Source organism: Chrysemys picta, chromosome 4 (assembly GCF_011386835.1).
Source record: "Chrysemys picta bellii isolate R12L10 chromosome 4, ASM1138683v2, whole genome shotgun sequence".
In the NCBI taxonomy this organism is placed as follows: Eukaryota; Metazoa; Chordata; order Testudines; family Emydidae; genus Chrysemys; species Chrysemys picta.
Genome location: NC_088794.1, coordinates 112,819,555 through 112,846,646, shown reverse-complemented (window position 1 = coordinate 112,846,646; position 27,092 = coordinate 112,819,555). Strand labels below are relative to the sequence as shown.

The following is a 27,092-nucleotide window of genomic DNA, read 5'->3' as shown; positions in this document are numbered from 1 at the left end:
GTTGTAATTGAAATTGATTATAGTTGAAAATGTAGAAAAACATCCAAAATATTTAATTAATTTCAATTGGTATTCTATTGTTTAACAGTGCAATTAATCGCGATTCATTTTTTAAATCACAATTATTTTTTTGAGTTAATCGTGTGAGTTAACTGTGATTAATGGATAGCCCTAATTATTAGTAGAACTTTTATCTGCTTGCACCTGTGAGAACATGGTAGGGAGACAGGAAGCAATGGGGCCATATAGCAGATCCCTCTGCCTGTTAACGAAACTCTGCCTCCACTGCCATTGTCCTATATTCCCAGATAACAGGCAGAGGCCAGAAATAGGACTGATACCGTGAAAGAAGTTTCTTAATCCTCTCCAAATTGAGCAGAAACGTATCAGTGAAAAGCCAATTCTCAGGGCAGAGAAGAATTACATGAGAGAAAATTGGATCTACAAATCGAAGGACGCTCCTCCATTGCTGGGAAATGAAGAGAAATAAGGGCTGGATAGGGGAAGAAAAGTGACTGGTTCCAGAGAACCATGTTGGTTTGAAAGGAAACCTGGCTGGCCTCTGATGACTTACAATGAGAATGTAGGAGCTGCAGAGTCAGAAGACCCAAAGTGACTAAGATATGGGATAAACCAGTCAGATGGATGCTTCCCAGGGCACTGGGGGAACTTAGGGGACATGGAATGGTCTAGAGCAGCATTTCACAAATTGGGGTCTGCGGACCCCTGGGGGTCCACGAGGGTACTCCAGGGGTCCATCGGCCCCACTGATCAACTCCTCCCCCTCCCTGCCAGTGCCTCCTGCACGCCAGGGAACAGCTTTTCAGCAGCGTGCAGGAGGAGCTGGGAGGGAGGGACAGTGGGTGAGAGAGGTGGGGCAGGGGTGGAGTGGGGGCAGGGCTTGGGGTCTGCGATAAAAATTAAATCAAAATGGGGGTCCTCCGGTTGCTAAAGTTTGAGAACCGCTGGTCTAGAGAGGTTCTACCGAAGGAAAAAGACGGTCTGAACTTCAGTAAGTGTTCAGTGTGTGGGTTACCAGTAAGGGATATAAACCCCCCAAAGCAAGAAAATCCCAGAGGTGTAAGGGACAGAGGATCTAGGAGGGAGTGTGCTGAGCCCTTCCTACCCTGCAGCCTCACTCTTCATAGTAGTTAGAGACAGTAATGCATGGACAGATACAAATGTTGTTAAGCATCTCTGTCTGTAACCTCAGGTACCCTGGAGATGAATGGTATAAATGCCTAGATAGATGTGACACCTGGAATAAGCAGGAATCCTTATGAGGAAAGACTAGATTCAATAAAGACAAGCCAAGTGATTCACTTAAGAAGAAATAATCAAATAGAAGATAGTGGCTGGGCAACTAGACCCCAGAAGAGACTCAAGGTGAGAGAATGGAGGGTAAATCGAATGAGCCAACATTACAATGCTGTCACAAATGCCATATTGAGATCTAGTAATAGGAACGTCAGCTAGGAAACACGTGAGGTAAGCAGCTTGCTTTTCTTTGTCTTGGATGCGGATGGTCTGCAGGAATGAGCTCCTAGTTTACAGAAAAACAAAGGGGGAAGTTCAGAGGAGAGAAAAATGTCTGGAAAATAACCTTCCTTAGGGCTTAGAGGTAGGCCTGCGGAGCTGGAGGAAAGAGTGAGGAGAGCCAGGAGAAAGGGCAGCAGCTCTAGAAAGAAAGATTGACCCCTGTCCTCTTGGTAATCTATACTATTACTTGTATAGCAGCATAAGTGGACATGGCAGTTTCCAGAACATGTAAAAAGACCAGCAGCCTGTTTGGAGCCTACAATACTCAGGAGCTCAGGTCTGGTGTGAGGAGAGGCCACTTTTACAGTACACAGGGCATGGTAGTATAGCCCGGGGAAGGATTAACTTTCCTTGATTGCTTTAACATGACACTGATCTCCTTCCACAAGGAGAATAACATGATTGAACTGTCTCAGTTCAGCTGCAGTTGTGAGAGATGCTGGTGGGAGGTCTAGGGCACCTGACACAACTTGTAGCATCACCAGGACCTGATTGAGACCTGACTCTTGGTGGGATGCAAGGCATGTTAGACTCATGCTAGTGGGAAAGATCTATACGGAACATGACAATTTTCTAGTGCAGACCAGGCCAGTGAGAAGTCAATCTGGGGAGACTCGAAGAAGGAGAAGGGAGCATGCTGGGCTCCTGGGAATGGGAGACTATTCCAAGTAGAAAGGGCTGGCGGGAAGGAAGGTGTGAATTATTCTGACTAATGGCCGCTGAGAAAATAAGATGAGAGTATAACAGCAGCAGGGAGTAGGCTTGTTAAATGGGAGGAAAGCTCCCAGTGGGACATTCTGCCAAGGGGGACCTGCAGGGTAAGACTAGGCACTGTCTGGATAATTTAGGTATATTGAAGTACATCCTGCCTTGGTGCAGGGCAAGGACTAGCCACCCTAATAGAGCACCTGACCCAATGCACAGGACACAAGGCTATATTAAATATCATACCACGCTAACAGTCCCTTCCCTCCCTGAGAAATCTGCAGGGCTCCTTGAGCAGAGAGGTGAAGGCTGAAGTGGGATGATCCCCAGGCCTGGTGGATTTTCCCTGAGTTCCTTGGAGCCTGCATTCTTCCTGCCCCTCCTTTTTCAGATGCATTTGATTAATGCATATACATTCCTGTTTCCCACATGAATGGGTTTCAGAGTGTGTCAGCTGTGTGAGGGAAAAATTGATAGAGCAGGCTGCAAAGCAGCTGGAATCTCTCCTAGCAGAGCTGGAGTTGTTAATTATAGGAGACTAGCTAAATCGTGGTTGAGCCATCAGCCCAAGAGGTGCTTTCGAACCCTTTCCCCATTCTCATTCTTTTCTGTTCAGGTTCTAATATTTGTGGCCATCACCATGGTATGATCCTAAGAGTCAAAAGTACATCTGCCTTACATACATGCATGCACACATGCATCACACGTGTTTAAACCTCTCCTCCTTACCCCCCCCCCCCCCCCGGCCAGTAAATTGTGCCCTTTCTGGCTCCTTCCTGCTTTCTCCCCCAAGCTGGACTAACCTGGGCCAGGCCTCTCTTCTAGCAAAGGCCAGACGCAGTGCTTGTGCCCATCCATCTCTGCCTCTGACGGTGCAGACAGAGCGGCGGTTCAGCACTCTTGCCTCAGCCATTGCAATCCTAGCATTTCAGGTTGTATCTGAGCTAGCAATGATTGAGCACATTTTTTTTTCTCTTTCCTCTCTGGGATCAAATCTTAGCAGGACTTATCAGCTGTTTCTGCATTGCTCAGAGAGCCTGTTTTCCTGTCCATTTCTTAATAGAGTGATCTCCGAGCCAGGGTTCAGTCCCAAGCGATTCAACACCAGTTCTCAGGGTAGGGATAACATTCCCAGAGTGTCTTCTCTTCTCTGCATGGATCTATCCCAAGTGGAAAGGGGACTAAAAGAGTAGAGGAATTTGTTTACTCATTAGTTCATTCCCATCCTACTTCTCAGCCTGGGACTCACAAGACCTGGGTTCGCTTCCCTGCTCTGCCACAGACTTCCTGTGTTATATTGGGCAAGTCACCTAGCCTTTCTAGGCCTGTGATCCCCACCTGTAAAATAAACTGAGATAATAGTGTTTCCCCACCTCACAGGGGTGCTGTGAGGAAAAACACATTAAAGATTGTGAGGTGCTCAGACACTACGGTGGTGGGGACCACATAAGTTCCTAAGATAGATCTGGTATTTGGCATCTCTAGGATTTGTTGCCTTTGCTATTGAAAAGTTGACACATTCTCTCCTGGCTTCTTGGAGTTGCAGGGAGGAGCGTGTGCAGAAAGAAGGTCTGTGCTATCATCACTAACTGGATTCAGTGCCTGGAATGGAGGAGGCCCCTGCCTTCTGCCAAGGCTCCTCAGGGACTTGGCAGCCAGAGACAGAGAGAGGGCACCAGGTCTCCAATTAAGGGAGAGTCCTTTGATTTCCACTGCTGTTACAGGGAGAGGCAGACTGAGGAGAACCCCTCACCCATGTTTGGGACCAGCTTTAAAGCTGCTAGACACAAAATCTGCAGGAGCCTTTGATAATTCTGAGACAAGAAAGTGACATAGAAAAGCCTTTGAGCTGCTGGCTCCGAGATGCTTGCACAAGAGAAACTGATGCACATCACAAAGTGGGGAAAGAGATGGAGGATCTGAAATCTGGCAGCAGGCAATTCTCTGAAGGGGCTTGGCTCACAGGAAGAGGAAGCACTTTTGCTTCCCAAAGTCCCTGTCACAGGCAACTTAGACAGGAGGAAAAGGACCTGGGACACTTCTAGCCAGTAATTGGTACCAAGCTCTCAGCCTGCGAGTATTCACCCCCAGTGCCTCAAACTCTGCTCAGGGTAGGGCAGGTAGAGACAGACAAATTACATCTTCCTTATTTCTGGTTCACCACATGGAATTTGCCAGAAGACTCCAGTTCTACTACTCTGCCTTCTCCACCTGTGGGACGTGCTCCTGCTGCACATGCCTACCAGGTATGCTAACTACACTGTATGCACAATTGTCATAAACAGCCCCTGATGGAGGCTAGAATGTGAGTGCAGAAAGAGAGCCCACCTCTTACCCTGGGATGAAAAACTAAGGCGAAATGACCATGAGTATCATCAACAGAACCCTGGGCACTGGAGGAGAGAGAATGAGAAATTGATAGGTCCTTGCTCAGGGTGCTTACATCCTGAATACCATCCCCTGACCCCCTGATACCATTGGAGGATGGAAAGCATCACCAATACGATTCCTAACTTCTGTAGGGAATGCTTTGATCATCCAAAAAGGAGAAAAGCTTGCCTCGGGGCTATATGGGAGGCCTCCCGTGGCACAGGTGAGCATGCACTGGTGTGGTGTGAACAATGTCCGCAGCACTCTGTGAGTGGTACCCACAGTGGTTTGGCACAGGGGAGTGTGTCTGGCTGTGAGCAGTACGCAGAGTGGCTCTGTGGCGCAGGGCAGAGTGACTGGCTGGGAGCGGTACCCAGGTGGCTCTGGCGCAGAGAGTGTGTCTGGCTGTGAGCAGTGTCCAGATGGCTCTGTGGCCCAGGGCAGCATGGCTGGCTGGCTGTGAGCGGTATCCAGAGTGGCTCTGGCACAGGGGAGTGTGGCTGGCTGGTTGTGAGCGGTGCCCAGAGTGGCTCTGTGGCCCAGGGCAGTGTGGCTGGCTGGAAGCAGTACCCAGGTGGCAATCTGGTTGCGCCCAGTGCCTTGGTTGATTTCAAAATTTGTCCCTTGAAAAATATGCCAATTTTAGGTGAAGAGATGATATACCTGAGCTTCGAGGGGGTGTGTATCAGAAAGGTTGGGAAGGCCAGGGAGTAGCTTGTCTTTTCAGCACACCCTAGCGGCTCCCTCAGTTAGAATGGGACAACGATGCAAACGGTTTGCAGAGAGGCTATTATTTTGCTGTGTCTTTAAAAGGCCCTGGCCAGTAGAACTCCCCTAAACCCATCAGAGCATTAGGAGGTTCAAAGTCCCACTTTGCTGAGACCACAGGAGACTTAGACCCTCCCCCACACAAGAAAAACACTTACTGGGTTACACACCAACCCCCACTCTCCAGCTCAGTCCCTGCCTCCTCATCGGAAAATCCAAGTCTTGGGATGATAGGCAGTGCCCAGCTGGGCAGGACCTTGCACTGGTACTGGGCGCTTCTGGATTAGTTGGGCCCAAACAAGTCTTTGGCATCTCTGACTCCACATTTCCTCCAGGTTTCCCTGGCAAGGAGTTGGCTGCCTGTTGATCCTGTCCAGTAGCTGTCAGGGCTGTTTAAAGCTTCACAAGAGACACTTGGCATTTCAGCTAATAAGGGGCAAGATGAGGATAAATCACTTAATGCCTGGAGTGCAGCTGTCCCCAGGGAGCCAATCGCAGGTACACGAACACTCGCTCCCCAGCCTCATGAAGAGGTGAGCTCTTCACAGCGCCTCCACTTCAGTCTGCACATGCATCCGGCAGGAGGGACTTGCTAATAGGAAGCCTGGCCTCTTGAGTGCCCACTCCCCCCCTCGTGTCAGTTGGGTTCCCTCATCAGAGAGGTGAATTAGTAAGTCCTGACTGCTGGAGCCGACTGTGTGCAGGGAACCCCCTCCTCACAGCACCACGCTGGGTAAACATTTCTCCTGTTCCCAACCAAAGGGGAGCAGGTGCGCTTCACCCCACACTGAAAAGGCAGCCGAGGTGCCTGAACAATTCAGGGGATGGAATAAGGCAGCAGAGCTAGAGGATGTTGAAACAGGCCAATCTCCTCTTCCCCCCTCAAAGGCTAAAGTACCAGTGACCTTCCTTCAGCCAGGTGGTAGTGTAGAAGGGGGATCCCTTTGCTCTCAGACAAGCAAAGGCAGCAGCATAGGGCCTCTTTCTCCCTCTGAGGAGTGGCATCTTCCCCTTGATAATAGCAGGGGCCACCTCTCTCCATCCAAAGAGGCAGGGGTGCTAGCCGGGGGCCTACCAGGTCTCAGCAGCTGCCAGAGTGTATCTGCTTGGGTGGGCGTGGGCCAGGCTTGGTTATTTTCTTCACAACCACAAAGGCTACTAGAAACTTCCTTTTTTGAATGAAAGCTGAAAGCCTGACGTTGTCATGTGATTCCAGGAGCTGGGAGTCTGTGCCTTCATCTATCCCTGCCTTCAGCTGAGGCAGGCTGTGGTTGGCTCTCTACACAGCCTGTCAGCACCACCACTCCTTCAGCTTGCCAGAGGGGGCGCACCAGAGAACAATGCGGTGCATTTCCCTCTCGCAGGGAGGGAGAGGGTGTGTTACAGAGAGGTCCAGGGCTGAGTGTGCTGACTGCAGGCTTTCCAGGCAGTGAGGGAAGAAGAATAGTCCCAATTTTAAATTCTGCTCCCCATCCCTTAGTTGGGGTCCTGCCTCTTCTCTTCCCCCACTGCATCCCCTGTTCCCTTCTGGTGATTCTGGGGAGGTAGATTGCAGAAGAGGGATGGCCGGGACCTGACCTTTCTGTTTCAGGAGAATATCACAACAAACAGTGGGTTTCCAGAAGGAGCCTACTATAGTGCTGTATAGTGTGAGGAGTGTAGCTTCCCCAATACAGAAAGGGTCAGTCTCCAAAGTAGACATTTGTTGGTACCACCGACCAGTGAAAGGAGGAACTGAAAGGAGTATCTGGTTTGTGCAGATGGCAGCTGCTGCAGGATTGCTATTTCTAATGAAAATGTCTGTCTACAGATTTCAGTGTCTCACCGGGTGACCTCAGAGCCCTTCCACAGCCCCGGAATCAGGCTGGTTTGCGCTGCTCCCCCCTTACCAAAGATGACTGGCTTGTAGTTCCATATTGGCTCAGGCTTGTGTGTGCCTCAAGGGGAACATTTATCTCCCAGCATCTGGGGGAGAGGTGATTGAACACTAGGCTTTGCATCCAAGCAGGGAGGCACTACCAGTCCCTGCAGCCCTCTCTGCTTCTCTAACCTTTTTGAGATGTAAGCGCAAGGAAGAGCAAAGAACAGCAAATCTGGGGGATTTTGCTGGGCAGGCCCATTGCAGCCCCTCCGACCTGCTTCTGTCACGCTCCTCAGACACACAGAGGCAGCTCCCTTCGGAGACTTTGGCAGTGATTATAGGGATTGAGTCTCAGCAGGGACCGGCAGAGGAGGAAGAAAATGTTCTTTGCCTTAATCCCTGCCTCTATCCTGTCTGCGTTGCCCTGAGAAGCTGCTGTTTAACCAAAGTCAAACAATGTAAATGGCTCAGCCCTAGGTGCTTACATTGGGGCTGCTCAGATCTTTTCAGCTCATCTCTGCTTTCTGCTTCTTTGGACTGCCAGTCACTATGGGGCCACACTTGCCAACAGAAGCCAAAAAGAGCCAGCTGGGGACTGGCTTCTCCCTTCCCCATGTTCGGGGATTGGGGAGGGGGAGGAAAAAGGCATTGGGGAGAGTGTTTGTATTGAAAACTGTGTTAAAATGACTAGCTAGCACTTGAAATGTAGGTGGTTTCCTGGTCCTGCTTGCAGACTAAGGGGCTCTGCAGGGAAATGTGCAATCTGAACTGGGTCCTGTGGAGTGAGTCTGCAGAAAGCCAGCTTAGAGTAAGGTGGAGTGGGTGGTGCTGCTTGGTTTTTTAGGAGCAGCCTGCTTTGTGTCTCTCTGTTTTGGAGTTCTTGCATGTTATTGTTCTGAAGTCTAAGATATAAGGTAGTGTTACATTGCAAGCTTCCAGCAAGAGTATTTTTTGGCTTTATCTACTCTGTATGCTGTGAACACATCAGAGAGATCTGGGGATTTCCTCCCCAGAAAAAGCTTTAGGAAGACCTGCCAGTTGGTGCATTTCAAATGCAAAGTAATTTGCTCCCCAAAAGGATATAGTATATGGCAGCAATAAAATCATCCCAGCAGAGAGGGGGTGAGCCTTTGGGGGTATATCTACACTGCAATTAAATACCCGCAGCTGGCCCATGTCAGCTGACTCAGGCTCGAGTGGCTCACAGTGTGGAACTATTTAACTGCAGCGTAGCTGTTTGGGCTCACTCTGGAGCCTGGGCTCTGGGACTCCATGAGTGGGAAGGGCCCCAAAGCCCAGTCTGAACATCTACACTGCAATTAAACAGCCCCATAGCTTGAGCCTTGTGAGCCCAAGTCAGCTGACAAGGGCCAGTTGCGAGTGTTTAATTGCAGTGTAGCCATTCCCTGAGAAGCAGGAAGATGCCACCCTGATTTCACCTTCTTTTAACTACTGCCAGTGAAAAGGCCTCAAAGATGCTTTATGGCCAAGTTAGTGTCCACAGACAAAGGGAAAATGGAATCAATAAAACAGAAAGGTCCAAGTTGGAGTGAAATGTCTCCGCCTCCAGCCTGTTGCCAGAAAATCTTGAACCTCCACTTCAGAGGGCAGCCTGGGATGAGCTGGGATCAATTCCAATCTGCTTCAGCCTTCAGCCAGACCACCTTGGACTCTGATCTTGTCAGGTCTCATCAGATAAACTGGTTTGGATGGAAGGAGCCCCCAGTTTGCTGCAGGAAGTGCTATTGGTGAGTCAGTAGGTGATGCTCTTCCCTTTGGGTCAATATTAAATCCATACGACAGTGTGGTACGATGGGGCACTGGTCTGCTGGATGTGAAGAAAACTGAGGCCCTGACCATTTGTATCCATGAAAGTTCTCACGGTCCTTTGTGCAAAGCAGGGGTTGGATTGAACATTCCCTTTAATGTATGCAGCCATGTCGGTCCCAGTGTATTAGAGACAAGATGGGTGAGGTAGTATCTTTTGTTGGACCAATGTCTGTTGGTGAGAGAGGGGAAAATGGAATCAATAAAACAGAAAGGTCCAAGTTCTCTCTCACCAACAGAGGCTGGTCCAATAAATGATATTACCTCACCCACCATTCCCTTTAATGGCAGATGAAGTGCGCAGAAACAGAGACAGTGAGATTTTAGGCACATTCTGCCTCTGTGAGTGAGTGATTTCCTGACAGGAGAGAAATGAGTGGGCACAGGATACTGTATCCTAGTCTAATGTATTGTCAAGTGCATATACTCTTTGGTGGGGCAATTAGATGGTAAGAGGAAATTGCAGTTTGTAACTGATGTACCATAGCCCCTTTCAGAACTGCAACAAACACCCCTGGATTCCAGTTCCAGCCACACTATTGCTCTGTCTGCAGCTTCTCCACAGTCATAGTGTCTGCTTCCTGCTATGTGTCTGTCTCAACTCCCCCATGCCCAAACACATTAAAATCCTTTGTTAAAGGCACATGCCTGGGCTCAAGTCACTATGCCCAGCTGCATATCAGTCAGTGTCACCCAGCCAAGTCAGTGCAAGCCTGTCTGGACGTGTTGGCTTGACAAAAGAGACATTTGCACCTTGTACCTTTTGAGACGAGGTTTGGTAGACACTATATTAGATGGTAGCCATTGTGTCATTACCACTAGGCCATTAAGACAGTCTATTAGTGCACTGGGGAGGCCTGCAATGACACGGTGGGTGAGGTAATATATTTTATAAGGGGGGGGGGGTTTTCTCCTCGCTGATCTGTTTCAATGAAATCATTATATTCATATCTTCACCACTTTTATTCCCTGCAGTTTAGTAGAGGGGAGGAGGGGGCGGGCAGGGGAATTGTCCGGACAACATTTCTGAAGTGGCAAGAGTTAAAAAGCACCCAGGAGAGGTGAATCCAGCTGTCTGTAAAGCCCTCGAGGTACCTATCCCCTACTGATTTCAGTAGGAGTTACATACCTAAATACCTTTGAGGATCTGGACCTATGGTCTTGTCTGCACTGGGAGAATTTACCCAATGTTTAAGCTGGTTCTAACACCCATTCAGGTGAGGCAGGGTTAGCACCAGTGGGAGCTGCCGTGAGACAAGACTCCTGAAGCTGGAAGTTATCTTCAGCTCTCACGTGCTGAAGGGCTTTTCTAGGTCAGAGGGAAGAACCATCATGTGAGTGCCCATGGAGAAGAGGTGCGTGGCAGGGTGCTGGCTTACAAAGACGTAACGTTCTCTGCAGGTGAAGGGGGCTGAGCTAATCCAGCAGGGCTAAGGGTCAGTCAGTGCTTAGAGTCAAACTCTATAACGATAGCTCTGTGGGCACTTCTAGAGCTGGAGTCCCTAACAAGACAAGGTATTGTGCCTAGGCCTCTTCCTTTTCTGGGGGCTCTAAACCTTTAGGAGAAAACATGCTGGGGAGCTGGACTTGTAATGGGCTCTGTCAGCAGCTTCAAGGGACTCCAAGCTGGGAAGAGAGCAAAGTAAGAAGGACTAGGTAGAGGGGATGGGGCAAAAGGTGCTTTACAGTTTGACTAAACAGCCCTTCCCACAGCTGAGCTTTGTGAAGTTCTGGTCGTTCCAACCACCCAAGCTGAGAGGTGAACAGACAGGAGCAGGGCCGGGAGTGCCGCCTGCTCGTCTCCTAGCACTGGCAGCTGTAAAGGCTTTCAGAAGAAATGATGTTTGTTCTGACATTTAGAATAGATTAAAAATCAGTACAGGCTTTTCTGGGACATTTCAGAAGGTGAAGCTATTGATTTAAAAACTCAGCATCAGTTTTGTGAGGCAAACTCTCCTCAGTTTCTTCCCATGAACACTAGCTCCAAACATCTCCTTGCCTGGCAGGAAGATGTTAATCCCTGCGTTGTTCTGTGGCCAGGGTTCAGCAGCCCTAGAAGTGAAGCTGTGGACTGGTGACAAAACACTGTGGCTGGGAGGTGTGAGGTGAGCGCTTAACAGCTGCTTCCAAAACTTTCTAATAGGTGAATAAGAACAACTTATTCCAGGTGCATTTCTCAACGTGCTGGTGGCAGGAAGCAGCATCCGCAGCCCCCACCACTCAGAAAGCCAAGACTCATGACTCAATAAAAAAATACATGTGGTGTTCTCATCATTTGCCTTCAGATGTGAATCCTCTCAAAGCTACCACCCTCACCTTTCACAGCTGTCCTGTGGCTTGCCTTTTTGGTGATGCCAAACTCCAACCCCCGTGGAACATCGGAATCCCAGTGATGAGGGTCTTAGATGTACCTACCATTCCACTGAGGCACCGACTGCTGATGATAATTAACTATAATAATTTCTGGTCCTGGTCTCAGTCCCACAGGGGACACTAAAGGTTGAAAAGTTCTTGTCTCCTACTTTGTGGCTGCTTCTCCACCTGTCTGCACCTCAGTTTTGCATTTTAGCCAGAGTTGGAGAGTTGGATTGATTTTCTACCTACAATGAGCTGGTGGGTTTGGAGCTCCACCTAATTAGCTGTGGCAAATGTTTAGCTCCCTCTTTTAGAACGGCCCCTTCCCCCCCACTACCACCACTGCCTGTGTAAGGGGGTGGGTTTTTGCTGCTCTGCTCTGCCCCAAAGAGTGTGCCCAGCCAGGCCCTGGAGGCCAAAGTTGGGGAAATCACTAGTTCAGTCTGTCGGATATTTATATTGCACTCATTGTGGTGACATCACAGAATAGCCATCATAGGAATGAAATGCCCCCTGAGCATTGATTCCTGAAGACTGGCCTCTATGTATGTGCTGGTGGAGCATGAATGACAAGGATGACACGAGGGGGCTGTTATACAGCTAGGCAGGTACTGGCTCTGCCAAGGGGAGAACACCCTAACAGGAGGGTCTTCTCTATCAGAACACTCTGCCCTCCCTTGCAAGTCTCCCCACAGTGCCTTCCCAATCACAGCCCATCCAGGGAACATAGGCATGGGAACTAGGAGTGCAGGGGGTGCTGCAGAACCCCCAGGCTCCTGGCTGCCAGCCCCATCCAGGGACTCCACTGCTAGCCCGGGGTCCTGGCTGCCACCCCATGCCCTGGGATTCTGTTGTTGGCCCCGTGCCCAGGGCTCTGCTGCTGCCGGTCCCGCCCTGGGGCTCCACTGCCGGACACGTGCCCGGTGTCTCAGCTGTTGGCCCTGTGTCCTGGCTGCCAGCCCCTCCCCTGGGGTCCTGGCTGCTGCCGCTCGCTTGGCTCTGCTGCCACCCCGCACCCAGGGCTTTGCTCCTGGCCTCAGCTTGGGGGAGGGGGGTGGACAGGGGTAAGGGGGCTGGCTTTCACTATTAAAAGTGTTCCATCGCCACTGCAGAGGAAGGCAGTGGGACCCCCTCACTGTGGGAGGAAAGAGCCCATGGAACAGGGTATTAAAGCAGCAGCTCTTGCAGCTGTGCTCAGCCCGCCAGCTTTTTCCACATATCAGCAGAAGTGAAATGAAATTGTGTCCGCTGCTGGCTATGGAGAACTTGTATCTCTCAGCCTCTAATCGAGGCAGATATGGCATTTCTTATCTGTTATATAAAATGGTGCTGCGCTTCAATCCATCCAATTATTTTTTCCAATAAGTGTAAGTGAAGGGGGAGGGGAAGCTGACAGAGCGGGGCCAGGAGAACTTATTAGACTCAGCAATGAGCTGGCAGCACAGGGACAAGCTGCACCTGGCCAGGCAGCTGCCTTTACTCTGCACACAGCAGCCTATTAGATAGATGATAACAGAACCAAGTGGGGGTGTGGGGGCCCATCACAGAATGGAGATCTCCTGGATAAGGAGTCAGGTGGAGACCCCTAGTCAGCAAGGAGGTCAAGGGTGACGGGTTGACAAGGTCAATGGCATCTCTGCAAAGATCCCTCCTGCCCCCCCCCCCCATAGTGGGACAGTCAATGTGCCCCACCCAAACACTCCCCATAAGAAAAACAGTGTCCAGGGAAACACATGGGGCTGTTTCCCTCCTGTGCTCCCACTGTCCAGGGCTAGCGTGGGGGGACAGTGAAGTCTATGTGTAAGGGGACTGCTGACTCCTTACTGAAACGTAGTGGGATTTTTTGGTTGGCCATCTCCCAGTACCAAAAGAAAGAGGAAGGGATGATGAGAAATCAGGACCCGGAGACTGACAGTTCCCAGGGCCAATGGGGAGAGGCCAATGCTTCAGATCAGCTTGATTGACAGTGCAGGCAGGCCAATGAGGGAGTTGGGAGGCTGGGGTCTCATTCTCAGTGTGAGCTGGGCCAGAACCGAGCTAAGGAGCCTGAGCTGAGGTGGGGAGCCGGGGTGCGCCCGCCAGAGCGAACCAGCCTGAGTTGAGCAGAGCTGGAGCAGCCCAGGGAGTTGTGCTGGAGGCAGAGCAGCAACGCTGGGGCTGGGGCTGGAGCTAAGTGCGGTGAGCAGCTGGGGAGAGCGAGGGGGACCCTGGGCAAAGGGCCCAGTGCAGGGAGACGCCCCCAGCCAAGAGGTCTTGCAGGCTGGACTTGGAGGGGGATCGTAACCCTGATGGGAGGGCCAATGCTGGGAAGAAGGGTCCTGCCACCTAGAGCCTGAAGGTGTGTGGCCATCGCTAGAGCAAGTGTCCGACCCGCTGCATCCCTGCAGCACTGCCAGGGCCTGGGGCGGGGGCCTGGGACGTGTGAGGGACAGACTGTGAACTTCCTTTACATTCCTGCAATGACTGTTTGGGTTTCCCTGTGCCCCCAGGGTGGGGTTATATGTTTTCTTTTAACCTTTCCCATTTTTTCCTTATTTTTTTAAATTGATTGCTGTTTCATAGAATCATGGAATATTAGGGATGGAAGAGACCTCAGGAGGTCATCTAGTCCAATCCCCTGCTCAAAGCAGAACCAACCCCAACAAAGCACCGTCAACACTTTGTCAAGCTGGACCTTAAAAACCTCTAAGGATGGAGATTCTACCACCTCCCTAGGTAACTCATTCCAGTGCTTCACCACCCTCCTAGTGAAACAGTGTTTCCTAATATCCAATCTAGACCTCCCCCACTGCAACTTGAGACCATTGCTTCTTGTTCTGTCATCTGCCACCACTGAGAACAGCCTAGCTCCATCCTCTTTGGAACCCCCTTCAGGTAGTTGAAGGCTGCTATCAAATCCCCCCTCACCCTTCTCTTCTGCAGACTAAATAAGCCCAGTTCCCTCAGCCTCTCCTCGTAAGTCATGTGCCCCAGCCCCCTACTCATTTTCGCTGCCCTCCTCTGGACTCTCTCCAATTTGTCCACATCCCTTCTGTAATGTGGGGACCAAAACTTGACGCAATACTCCAGGTGTGGCCTCACCAGTGTCGAATAGAGGGGAATAATCACTTCCCTCAATCTGCTGGCAATGCTCCTACTAATACAGCCCAATATGCCATTGGCCTTCTTGGTAACAAGGGCACACTGCTGACTCATATCCAGCTTCTCATCCACTGTAATCCCTAGGTCCTTTTCTGCAGAACTGCTACTTAGCCAGTCGGTCCCAGGCCTGTAGCGGTGCATGGGATTCTTCTTTCCTAAGTGGAGGACTCTGCACTTGTCCTTATTGAACCTCATCAGATTTCTTTTGGCCCAATCCTCCAATTTGTCTAGGTCGCTCTAGGTCAAATAAATTGTATTTGCTTGGAACTATATTCACAGATCAGTGGGTCAGGGAAGGGTCCAGAGCGGAGAGAGCACCCAGAGTTGGGACACTCTAGCCCCTGTCCTAAGTGATCATGACAAAATTGGCGGTCAAGTCCTCCAGGAATCCTGGGCCGGACTCTGTCACACAGGAGAGTGGAAGGGGAGCCCTCGAGGTCAGGCAGGCCACTGGGTAAAGGGAGTGGGAGCAAGGACTCATGTCCTTTTGCTAGCCAATTCCACCGGGGTAGTGTATAAGCCGGGAAAGTTCCCCACAATAGTGGGACCATTCCCCCGCTTACATATGGCCAGGCATTGCCCAAGCTGTTGGATGGGAGGGGACTCTGCAGCAGTTTAGCACTGTGGAGTTGCTCTCTGGGGTTCCATCCATGGTACAAGGACTGCTGTGAAGGAATTCTAGCAGCAGCCTGGAGCTCAGCAGTCTCCTGAGCTGCCAGCATAGGCTTTCACCACAAGAGCTAGCAGCACGGGCACACACAGGTGCAGCGGCATTCATGGAGAGGGGAGGAAGAGTTTGGGGTTCCCTGAAGGGTTATATCAAGGCCAGCAGAACTATTCCCGAATTAGCCATCTACGAAAGCCGGAGTGTTCGCACCAGCCCCAGAGCTTGGGGCCACCTGCTGTGAAGAGCTCAGCTGACTTCACTGGAAAACCCAGCGTAGTACAAGATAGCAAAAGCAGAACAGTGGGAACAGCCTGCTGCCCCATGATCGGGATCCAGCCCAGTCAAACAGAGCCCCTGAAAGCACTTTGGCTGTCTGGGCCACTCCCCATGCCCAACAAGAGCTACCCCGCTTCGTTGTTCCCTACATCTCCTGTAAGTCACACTTATGCTTGAGGGAGGAGCAGAGAAGAGGGACTGTCACCAGACAGCATTGGCTGTTGTATTGGTCACCTCAGTACTACAGCGATGTGGGCACAGAACAAATAGAGGGGAAACTTCAGGCAGAGGCAGGGGAGGAAAAAATATGGGACTGGAAGAGAGAGTGGGACACTGGGAGGGATCAAGCCAAAAAAGAGAACAGCACAGTCAGCAAGTGATGTGGAGATGGAGAGAACATGTCAAAGATGGGAGGAGAGAGAAGAATACGATACACGAAAAAATCTCCATTTTCGATTAGTGACTGTAATTCATTCTGCTCCGCTCTTTACTTGCCCTTCCTTGGTAGATTCCTGTATCTCCATACATTTGAGGAATGGAGTGGAGAGAATGACTATTTGGAGCACTTACCCCAGGTTAAATTTTATTAGAGAATATTTAAAAGAAATAAACGATACAGAAATTTGAAGCATTAGTTATTGGTCATTGGGGGTAACATACAGAGTATGGGGGTATGTTGGTGTTTTGGGGCTGGGCAGCACACATAGTATATACATACTGCAATGTCCCCAATGAGGGGTGGGTAACCGGTGGGCGGGATCAGGACACAGTCGATAAACGGTGAGGGTCTATCACCCATACGGGAGGTAGAGACAGTCATGGGTATAAGTAAGCGGGTTGGGTAATGGGGATGGGGTGACCCTCACGTGGCGGGATTCAGCTAGGTTTGGTGGGTTTAGGGCTCAGGGGATAGGGTCCAGCAGGGGGTGTGTGTGGGTGCACGAGGTCTCCCCGGCTCACTCTTGGTATTGGCGGTGGCCGGTGATGTGCTCGATGTAAATGTCCCGGGACCAACGGATAGCCTCCGAGACCATTAGGCGTCTCATGGTGGCTACTCTTGATTTGGGTGGTAACTAATTAGGCTAAGTGACAGAAAACTAGGTAAACTTCACCATAGAGCCCGTTTCCCCCTGCCCATGCCCCAGTTCTCTTGCTACCGGATCCCTAGAAACCCCAGCACACAGAGAGACTTGGCCAGTGAAAAAGTGTTCAAATGCTGGCAACCAACGCACAGACCCTAATGCAAGCAACTGGGCTCAACTTCTGCTACAGGGACAGAGGAGGCATCTGGCAGGGCAGAGAATCTCCCTAACCGCTTTGATTTAAAATAAGCCAGGAGAAGCCCCCTGAGGTTAATCTTGCAGGGTACCCCCAAAATTCACATGGTGACCTGGCAGGGAGCAAGGGCAGGTCCACTCTCGTTTGGACAGATGACCTGATTTGCAGACCAAAGGGGTCTGACTGTAGCTCTGTGAGAGGCCGGTGCTATCCCTACTGCTCATCTCCCAGTTCTGAATTCCAGCAGCGTTCATCCTCTCTCAGCCTCATTCAAATACACAGCAGCAAAGCTAAAGATAGAATTGGGGACAGCGCTATTAGTCACCAGAGATTTCAGAGCTCATTAGTGTTCAAAGCAGCCCAAATCAGGCCTCGTTTCCTTTTCCCTCACACCTTATTGCTAACCCTCTGCACTATTCACCCTGACCCCGAGTCACCGGGGTGCTGACTCTGTACTGTGACAGAACATTCCTGGAAGAAAGAACAGCAGGGATTCGACTAGCTTTTCTGTCCTTTCATGTCCCTCATTATTTGTGTAACTCTGGCAACATGGAATCATCACGTGATGAGGGTAGGAGAGCCATTTCCACAAATCCCTCTGTATCACTGAAATGACTTTGTCAATCTTATCTTCTACACTTTATCCTGGGCTCCCTCCATGTTACTCCTCCTGTTGCTCCTGCCAGGTGGCCTGGCTTCTTAGTTTCACCTTTTAGACTATAAGCCCTTTGGAGCAGTGACTGTCTCCTTCTGTATCATGTACAGTGTCCAGCATGTTGTTGGCACTTACCTAATAACAATAATTCTTCTCTGAGGAGTTTGATGGAACCTGTCGAGCGTCTTACGGGAGCCATAAAACTGCCCAAAAGGAGATCAAAATCCAGCTATCCCAGAGCCCTTTGTCTTCCTGGTAGTGAGAGCAAACTGCAGAAATGCCTAGCCCTTTGTCCAGGTCAGGAAGATATTCATGGACTCCCAAACGGTGCTGTGACATAGGAGTCTGAGCACTGGGCTGGGAGCTAGGAACTTCTGAGTGCTAACACCAGCTCTGACACTGATTTCTCTATAGCAAGTTTCTTCTGTTAAAGTTCAAATATTGACACTTAATGTCAAAAAAGAAAGTACAAATGGAACAGCGGAGAGTCCCTTTCACTAGCACTGTAACCAGCTATCAGACATTAGATTATCTATCTATTTATCTGGGTAGCCCATCACCAGGATATCTGAGCACCTTCCATGAAAAGTAAACACCAAAGTTCCACGTATAATGTAAAAAAGACCAAGAATACGGAAAGGCAATCAGTGGCATCACAGCGAAACAGTTATTCCACTATTAAATTTGTCAACCCCTCACTGCTTGTTAAAATAGTGCCAATTAAAAAACTCTCTAAATCAAAAGAACTTAATGTAATTTAAAGATTAACATTCATAGATTCACCAGTTAATTTGGAAACAATTTTCAGCAAAGAATTCTCCAGCTTCTCAATTTTACCAATGGAAAAATAAAAGCCTGTTAATCCAGGTCATAACATTAAAAATGCTGCTCTTTATTATTTAATTGGTAGACAGTGGTATGTGATTTTTCTCTCATCCTTTAAACTCTTGACTTCAGGACTGAAAACTGGAACCATTTCTCTCTGATCGATGGTAGCTGAATTAGCATTGGGGAAAGCCAACACCTTTCCTCCGTGAAATAAAGTATCAGCCTAAAAATCCCGATCCTGAACCACTGGATTCAATGGGAGCATTGCCGTTGACTTTAATGGGAGCAGGATCAAGTTCTTGGCAAGCAAGTGTTTAATATCTGATCTTGCTCAGAGGCAACAATAAACAGCACAAAAAGAGCACTCTGAAATGTAGTACTGTTCTGTACTCTGTAAGGGTGTCTACCCTGCCACTGTACCCAGAGATAGCCAACGAGGAGGAATACATAAAGATTTCCATACATGTGATTCTGATTGCTCATCTGTTTCCAAAATGTCTTTTTGAATAAGGGTTAAATTAATTAAAAGTGGGTTTATTTTAGAATCTTCTGACTGAACAACAGGGAAATTAACCAAACCGAAGTGTAAATATCAGACCGAGTTCCCAGTGACCTCTCAGCTCTTCACTAATGACAGGCTTTGGATTTGAATGGGGGTTACCATAGTAGATTAGCTGGTTTCATTTTCCATTAAAGAGGCAGGATTTTGCTGACCCCCAGCCCGCCTACAGAAGCACTCAGAAAGTCAGGCTTTCTCTCTGGTCTGACTAATGCTACTGACACTGACTCAAAGGGAACACCAGGCTGAACAAAATCTCATTTTTGAGAATCATCAGTTCCTGATTTCTGGGATGAAATTTCATCTGAAGGGTTGATACAGATGGACAGTCATACATTATCCCGGGTCCCTTTAATACCTCTGGGCACTTCACCAAGAGGCCTGGTGGGGAAGAAAGATTTTTTGAGAGGAGAGAGTGAAATGCTAAGAATTGTGGCCTTTAATACCTGGCCATGGTAGCTATTTGAGTCACTAGATGGACTCGAGCAGTTCCCCTTCCCCTCGCTTATTTCCTTGTGACATATTGTTAGAGTGAACAGAGCTATTTAATACCAAAGCACCCTCGGCCAGATCTAATGATGGAAATGTTCATAGGATGGCAAGGGAAAATATCCTCTATGTGCTGGGTTAAATTCCAGTGGAAACCCCTAGCAAAACAACAGTAAGCAGGCTTGTCCCACAGAAGATGGACCTGAAGGAAGGAGGACTGACCATCACTGAAAGGAGATTATCATCGGTGATCTCGATTCAAGGATGATCTCTACCACAGATTTACATATGGGACCTGAGCCTGAGATGACTCAGGAGTCCGAGCCTGGAACCACCGAAGCCTGCATGTGATTTCTTTTAAAGTGGGGATCATGACAAGGTGGAAATTTGGGGCCCAGTGGCAGAGTAAGTCTGAGACAACTGAAGAGCTCCAACTTGCTGCAGCCTTCATCCACTTTCACAGCCATTGAGATCCAAAGACCCTCTTCCCGCCTGATCCACCGCTGGGGACTTGATCTAAAGGAGAGAATCCCCAACAAGAGACAGTTTTTTTTTTTTTTAAAGATTTTATGTATTGATATAATTTATGTGTGAAGGTCCCTCCTACCTGACATCTTAAACAATTGCTTTCTGAAACAGCCCTTTCTAGAGCACACAAAGGGAGTTGCTATTCTAAGTCCTATTCTAAGTCTATTAGTCCTAAATGACTTACATACAAGAATTGGTTCAAGAAGTAACTTTAGCTGAGTCACTAAGTAACAGTGACCACAATTCAATGACATTCAGTGTCCTCAGGAGAGGGATTGTGCCAAAAACTGTGGCACTAAATTTTAGAAAGGGAGATTTAAAAAAGAAAATGAGGAAGCTAGTCAAAGAGACACTCATGTTAAAAGTGAGGTAATTAAAATCCTTACATTCTGCATGAAGGTTACTTAATCAACCATAACAGCATCGGAGAATGCACAAGATGGGGACTGCTTACCTTGCAGAAGAGCCAACAAGAGGGGACATGATAAAAGTTTCCAAAATAATGAATGTTATAGAGAAGGCGGATCATGAACTTCTATTCTCTCTTTCTGATCATAAAAGAACAAGGGGACAGTCAAGGGAATTGAAAGGTAACAAATATAAAATGGATACAAGCAAATACTTTTTCATGCAACTGATAATGAACCTAAGGGACTCACTGCCACATGATATCACTGAGTCCAGGAGCTTGGCAGGATTAAAAAAAGGGTTGGATTTATCTGGTTAACAAGAATATCCAGAGTTATAATGGTAATTTTTTTCTTTTTTTTATAAACCCCTAGACTTCGGTTCATAAGCCAGCCTCTAACTATTGGGGTTATGAAGAAAACAGCCCATAGCAGTTATTCCATAACTGCCAACTGCAGAGTTCTTGCACATCCTTTGAAGCATTTGGTACGAGTTACTTTCAGAGACAGGGCCTGGGCCAGATGGAGTACTGCTCTGATGTGATACGACCATTGCTCTCCTCTTGTGTTTCTAAGGGCAGGAGCCTCTTCATGCTAGCAGGGCTCCAGCTAGCACACTAGCAATAGCAGTGTGGATATTGCAGCTCTGGCTGGAGCTCAGGCTCTCCAGCCTCAGAGTCAGGTGGGCTTGAGAGCCCAAGCTCTAGCCCGGGCAGCAACATCCATGCTGCTACTTTTAGCATGCTAGCTCCAGCCCTTGCTAGTTCAAGTCTATACCAGGCTGGGACACTCACTCCCAGCTGCAGTGTAGGTCTAACCTAAGAGGCTATTTGAGCCAATCAGATACCCTTAGTGAAACCAATAGCAAGACTTCCTCAGAGCTTTATCCCCAGGGTGCCTGTTTCATCTTGAACAAGAATCCAGTTCCACACCCTATCTTTACTGCTCGTTACCCTTGTGGCTTCACATCTGTCATTAGAGTGTAAGCTCTTTGGGGGCAGGGCTTCCTTCAACCTGTAGAAATAAATAAAAATAATAATAATGAATATTAAAAGTGTATTTTCCTCCTCAAAGCACCAGTGTCACATAGCTGGGGCAGGGGCACTGTCCCCGAGGAGGGAAAGAGAGTCCCGCAGTTTCTGCCTGACTTGAGCTGCATTCCTCCTGCTGCTTACAGGCTAACAGGAGTTTGGAGAACTGTTTACTGCTGGTTTGTCAGCTTGACAGCAATGTTTTCTTGATGGCTTGTCAGCTGCTGATAACAGTAACATCCTCATGCTTTGGAGCACAAGCCCTAGCATAATAAATCCCAAGCTGTTGTCTAAGGTTGAGCGGCAAGGAGAGATGAAATCAGGATCTTGCTGTTGTGGATTTACGGACAAACTGGGAGAAGCGGTCAGCAGAAAACTGGTGGTTTGTGACGTCTCTAATCCCACTGCTGAGAGCAGCCTAGCAAATTGATCATTGCATTTATGGGCTTCTGAGACTAGGGAGTGAGGTATGTGAACCTTCTGACTGAGAAAGAAAGGAGGAAACAAAGAATTTAGACTCTCTAAGAAGAGGACATAGCAGCTGTGTAGCGGGGTGGTTACCCCGCTCCTGAAATAAGAGGAGTGAGAACAGCTGTGGGAAGCTGACTGAATAGCTGACCACAGGTGTGGCCAGCTCAATCAGGGCCCAGCTGGCCCTGATAAGAGGGGTGGAGGCTAGGCACTACAGACTCTCTTTCTCTAGCTGTGGAGAGAGAAGGACCTGATTGCCTGGGATCTCAGAGTACTGGGAGCAGAGCAGAGCAGTGCTGGGGAAAGGCAAAAGAAGCTGGGAAGCTCTAGCCTGGTAAACCCCTAGGCTGCAGGCCTTGTTAAAGGCCAAGCCAGGTACTGAGGTTGCAGAAGTGCAGCCTGGGGTTAGGTAGAGGCAGCTGGTCCAAACCCCCTTGCCAATGATGAGTGGCCATTACGGTGTAGTCTGCCCCAGTGAATGGGGGCTAGATGATGACTGGCAGTAGCCACTGAGGCAAGGTGCGGATAGAGGGTTGGGGGGTTCCCCTGGGAGGGGAGACCCAGAGTGTGGGGTTACTGTGGGGGCAGAACCCCAAGGTAAAGGGCACCGGGGTCTAGGAGGGACATGGGGCCTGAGGCAGGCCAGACACGGGCCAGCAGGAGATGCTCTGAGTGCTGAAAGAGCTAATTCCCAGGATGATCACCAGGAGGTGCTGCAATGGTGAGTCATTGCTTTGCTACAAGCTGCCATTGCAAATGTTACACAGGTGGCCAGACGAGTCCTTCAGAAGCAACATGTTGAAGTAAAGCTCTGGTGTGCCAAAAGAGTGGTTTTAAAAAAAAAAAGAGACCCACTCAATGCTCCTGCAACAGAAGGAAATGGCTGTAGGAAGACGTGGTACCTGAACATGTGGGTTGAGAGACAGGGAAACAGCCAATGAGGCATGTCAAGAAAATGGGCCTGCGTTCCCTGCCACAGAGGTAGGAAGAAGATAGATGAAGAAATGGCCTTACCTATGCTCAGGGGCGGATTAACAAATTTGCCGCCCCTAGGCCATCGAAAAATTGCCGCCGCCACCAGCTCACCTCCGCTCCCCTGCGGTAAGCCAGGGAGGGAGAAGGGGAGTTGTGGCACGCTTGGGGGATGGCGGTGGAGCAGAGGTGAGCTGGGGTGGCCTGGGGAGCAATTCCTGGCCCCCCATTACTTCCTGTGCCCGCGGGCCCTAGCTCACCTCTGGTCCACCTCCTCCAAGCGCGCTGCCACTCGCTTTTCCTTCCCTCCCAGCGCGGCAAGCCTGGGAGGGAGGTGGAAGGAGGGAAGCGCGGCACGCCTGGGGGAGGAGGCGGGCCGGGGATTTGGGGAGGGGGCAAGAACAAATTTGCCGGCCTAGGCGATAATGCGCCGCTGCCTATGCTCCTTGTCTCAGGATCTTCTCAAGGATTCTGGATGAGGATAACTGCTTTAAAGGGAAGTAGATATGGGAGGCATGGTATCACTTGCATCAGATGTCAAATCTTACCAAACGGCATCACCTTCCTCTGCTAAAGCTGTGTGGCAGATAGGTATGGGGTGATCAGTGGACACGCGGGTGTCCATGGACAAATGGTTAGATGGCTACTTTTTCTGGGGGAGGGTGACTATCCATCCCTGCTGGGTCAATTGTGGCTTGAAAAGATCTGGCAGAAATAACCAGAAAAACACAAACAAGCCTAACTGATCACATGCTCTTGTTAGGTAGAGCAGCAGTTCTCAACTGTGGAAGCCATCAGCAGCGCGGTAAGGGGCAGAAGCTGGAAGCTCTAGCGCCTTTCTCCTCCTCCCCCTCGCTGAAGCTCTGAGTGGTAGGGCTGAAGCCAGGGGGGGAGAGGACGCCTTCCCTCCCTGCCTGATGCTGGCAGCGGCACAGAGCAGAAGCCAGGGGTGGCATGGGGCTAAAGCTGGGAGCCCTGGTAGGGTGACCAGACATCAAGTGTGAAAAATTGGGACAGGGGGTGGGGGGTAATAGGAGCCTATATAAGAAAAAGACCCAAAAATCAGGATTGTCCCTATGAAATCAGGACATCTGGTCACCCTAAGCCCTGGTGCCCCCCCACCTGCACCCCCACCCCCAGGCTGAAGCCAGCAGCAGCGTGGGGCAGAAGCCGGCAGCTTCGGTGCCCCTCCGCCCAGTCTGAAGCTGGGAGTAGCACAGGACTGAAGGGGGTAGCCCTGGCACTCCCACCTCCCACTGAAGCTGGGAGCAGTGGGGCATCCCTGGTGCGCTGCTCCCCCTCCCGGTCACCAGGGCACCTCCCAGGCTGATGCTGGGAGCAGCGGGGTTGCCTGCACACAGCCCTTGGATACGTGCTCCCTGCACCCTGGGTGGTTTTCAAACTTTTTGAACTGAGTCTCCCCTTTGAGTTATATTTTTGGTTGCATCCTCACACACCCCAGACAGGCTGGGTGGCCTGCTAAGGTGAGTCAGGGGGTGGAGGTGGCGCTACCTTGCTGACCCCCGCTGTGCAGAGCTGGCCTGAGCCCAGCTGGCCCTGGTCTCCCCCCCCCCCCCCCCTCCCAAAATAGAAGTCAAACTATGCCTATGCCCAAGGCCCTGCCCCTCCCCCCCAACCCAGAGGCCTGAGTCCCTCCCTGTCCCTGCTGGGCCCTGGAGTTTTTATAGCATAACGAGGAGGCCTCAGAGAGAAAAAGGTTGAGAACCCCTGAGGTAGAGAACATGAAAGGCATCACTAAAGGGAGCAGTCATCAGACCAAAGGTCAAAGTGGATCTAGTCAAGCCATTGCTTGTCTCTGTGATGGAGTGTATTGGCCCTTCAGCATCCAGAGTGGACTCCTTCTGGACTGACAACACCCACCTTAACCTGGCCCCAGCCTTCAGCATCTCTGCTGCTACTACAGTGGTTCATCCAGGATCCATGGGTTTTTTTTGGCAGGTAACCGGGATATCTTGCCAACTAGGGCTATGTAATGTACTGACTTTGCTCAAGCAGGGCTGAAGGAGAAGTGCAGAGACCAGCAAGGCGTCTCTGAATAAGGACACTAGAGCAGATAGCTGGGGGAAGCATGCTCTTGCTGTTTGTGCTGAGTTATTCTTGTTCCTTAGTATAATTGTTGTCTGTGACCCATGATATAAGGGTCCATCATAGGGCTTATGTTTTTTGTTTGGTTTGATTTGTCAAATGGCCTATAATAAATCCAGTGCTCCAGCAAGAGAACTGTTTGATCAACCAGAGGGACTGCTGTGTCTTTCCTGAAGAGGCAGAATGAGTTTGGTTATAGCCACATATGGTGAATGATCATCTCTGATTCTGCTTGAGGTTTTAAAAAAGGAAGAAGGTACCTGTGACACAGAGGCCCATTGGTGGTTCATTACTCTGTTTCAGCAACTCTTGTGAGGCCTGACATACTCGCTGCACCTCACACACTGTTGTCATTATATATATTCAAAAGGTGGAAATTAATATAACTCACTGATCATTAATATTCCCGCGTGATGTATGTATGTGGTATGTACAAAGAGTTATGGATATGTGCTAGAATTAGGTTCTTAAAATGTGTTTGGTAAGCAATACATATACACAGCCTGCCTTAGACAAATGGATGTGTATTTGCTTGTCCGACCACTCTGCGGCCAAAGAAGGTACATTTACAGACAAGGCAAATAAAGCCATCAACCTACCGAGCGGGGGAGGTAGACCCTGTCTTTATGGTTAGAAGGCTGATTCTCAAATGATAAACAATTGAATCAACTGATTGTATACAATATTACTGTAATGTAAATGTGTATCAAGCAAAATCTTTTACAAATGCTCATGACATACTGGTGATTAACAATACAGACATTTCACAATGATAACACTACATGAGGAATTATGGATACTCGTTGTTGTTCTGCTTTAAAGCAGTGGCTCTCAAGCTTTTCAGATTACTGTACCGCTTTCAGGAGTCTGATTTGTCTTGCATACTCCCAAGTTTCACCTCACGTAAAAACGATTTGCTTACAAGATCAGACCTAAAAATACAAAAGTGTTACAGCACACTTACTGAAAAACTGCTGACTCATTTTTACCATATAATTATAGAACAAATCAATTTGAATATAAATATTGTTCTTACATTTGTGTATAGTATATAGAGCAGTATAAACATGTCCTTATATGACATTTAACTTGTACAGACTTCACTAGTGCTTTTTTATGTAGCCCATTGTAAAACTAGGTGAGTTGATGGACCCCCTGGAAGACCTCTGTGTACCCCTGGTTGAGAACCACTGCTTTAAAGTCTGTGACCAAGCACCAGGAGAAACAGATTTTCTTCCAGACAGGAGGGAAGGCAGCTATTTACCTGTTTCCAGTGCAAATCAAATTAAGCAGTTTGGAATCATAACAATGGAAGCCCCATTTACATATGAATCTGCAGGGGGATGGGAAGTCAACAAGAAGGGAAGAACAAGCAGAAGTCTTCCTGCCCCTTGTAGGGGGGTCTATGAAGTTTGGAAAGAGAGCATGGTGTCTGCACCCCAATAGGAGAGAGAAGCTGGTCTGGGCTTACTTTTCAATGAATACATTTCAAAGATTGACTAGGCTATAAAACCAAGGGGGAGAGAACCCCATAGTTATCCATCACTTGAGGAATTCAAGGGGCCAGAGCCCTTGGAACCACAGAACATTGTATCCTTCAGCCAAGGGGGTCAAAGTCTCTGGGAACTGAGTTTAGGTGAGAAACCTGCTTAGGCAAGGATTGTAACTTGCTGAAGTTGAATTTTAGACTTGGAAGTATATGTGTGCTTTTGTTTGCTGTGACCCTTTCGATCTTTGTTCCCTGTGCTTGGTGTCACTTCATCCTATGTCCTTTTGTTAAATAAACTTGTTTCACTGTAAACCAATTCAGGGCTGTGATTAAAATACGTGTTTGTCAAGCCCCAGTTAAATAATGAGCTGCAGCATATTGTCTCTTTACTAGAGCAACGAACTTAATTATGTCTGTGTGTGTTCCAGGAAAGGGCTGGATGCTGCAGGGAGATGTCTCTGGGGAGCATGAGTTCACTGGCTGTTACCTGCAAGGCCAGGTTTGGAGTGGCAGGGTCCTGAAGAGTTTGCTGACAAGGCAGACAAGCTGGTGTGTCAGGGAGCTGTCACACAGCTTAGCAGTAGCAAAAACTCTTGCTGAGGGGAACACAGTAACTCACAGCTCTGAGAACCTCAGCGGATTGTCATATTGGCAGACTATTTTGGAAAAATTCAGGACTAGGAGGTGTTGGATTAACTCTGCAAACAGTAACTGGGCAGTGGAAGTCAGGGTGTGACCTGTTGGGGTCAGGGCTGTTAGCCATGGCTGCA

General features: G+C 49.1%; 2 protein-coding genes across 5 annotated transcripts in view; one reads left to right on the top strand and one right to left on the bottom strand.

Annotated features, from left to right (window-relative positions):
• BBOF1 (basal body orientation factor 1) overlaps positions 1–27,092 on the bottom strand; it is a 1,057,902-nt gene that overhangs the window by 607,199 nt on the left and 423,611 nt on the right. The window lies entirely within an intron of this gene.
• The window catches only part of SYNDIG1L (synapse differentiation inducing 1 like), a 108,891-nt gene that overhangs the window by 6,379 nt on the left and 75,420 nt on the right, over positions 1–27,092 (top strand). The window contains exon 1 of one of the 3 annotated variants that reach the window (XM_065593361.1): positions 22,343–22,476. The exons of the other annotated variants lie outside the window; for them this stretch is intronic. The gene's annotated coding sequence lies outside the window, so the exon portion shown is untranslated. Of the gene's footprint in view, positions 1–22,342; positions 22,477–27,092 lie in introns of those variants that run through there. 3 annotated transcript variants of the gene reach the window in all.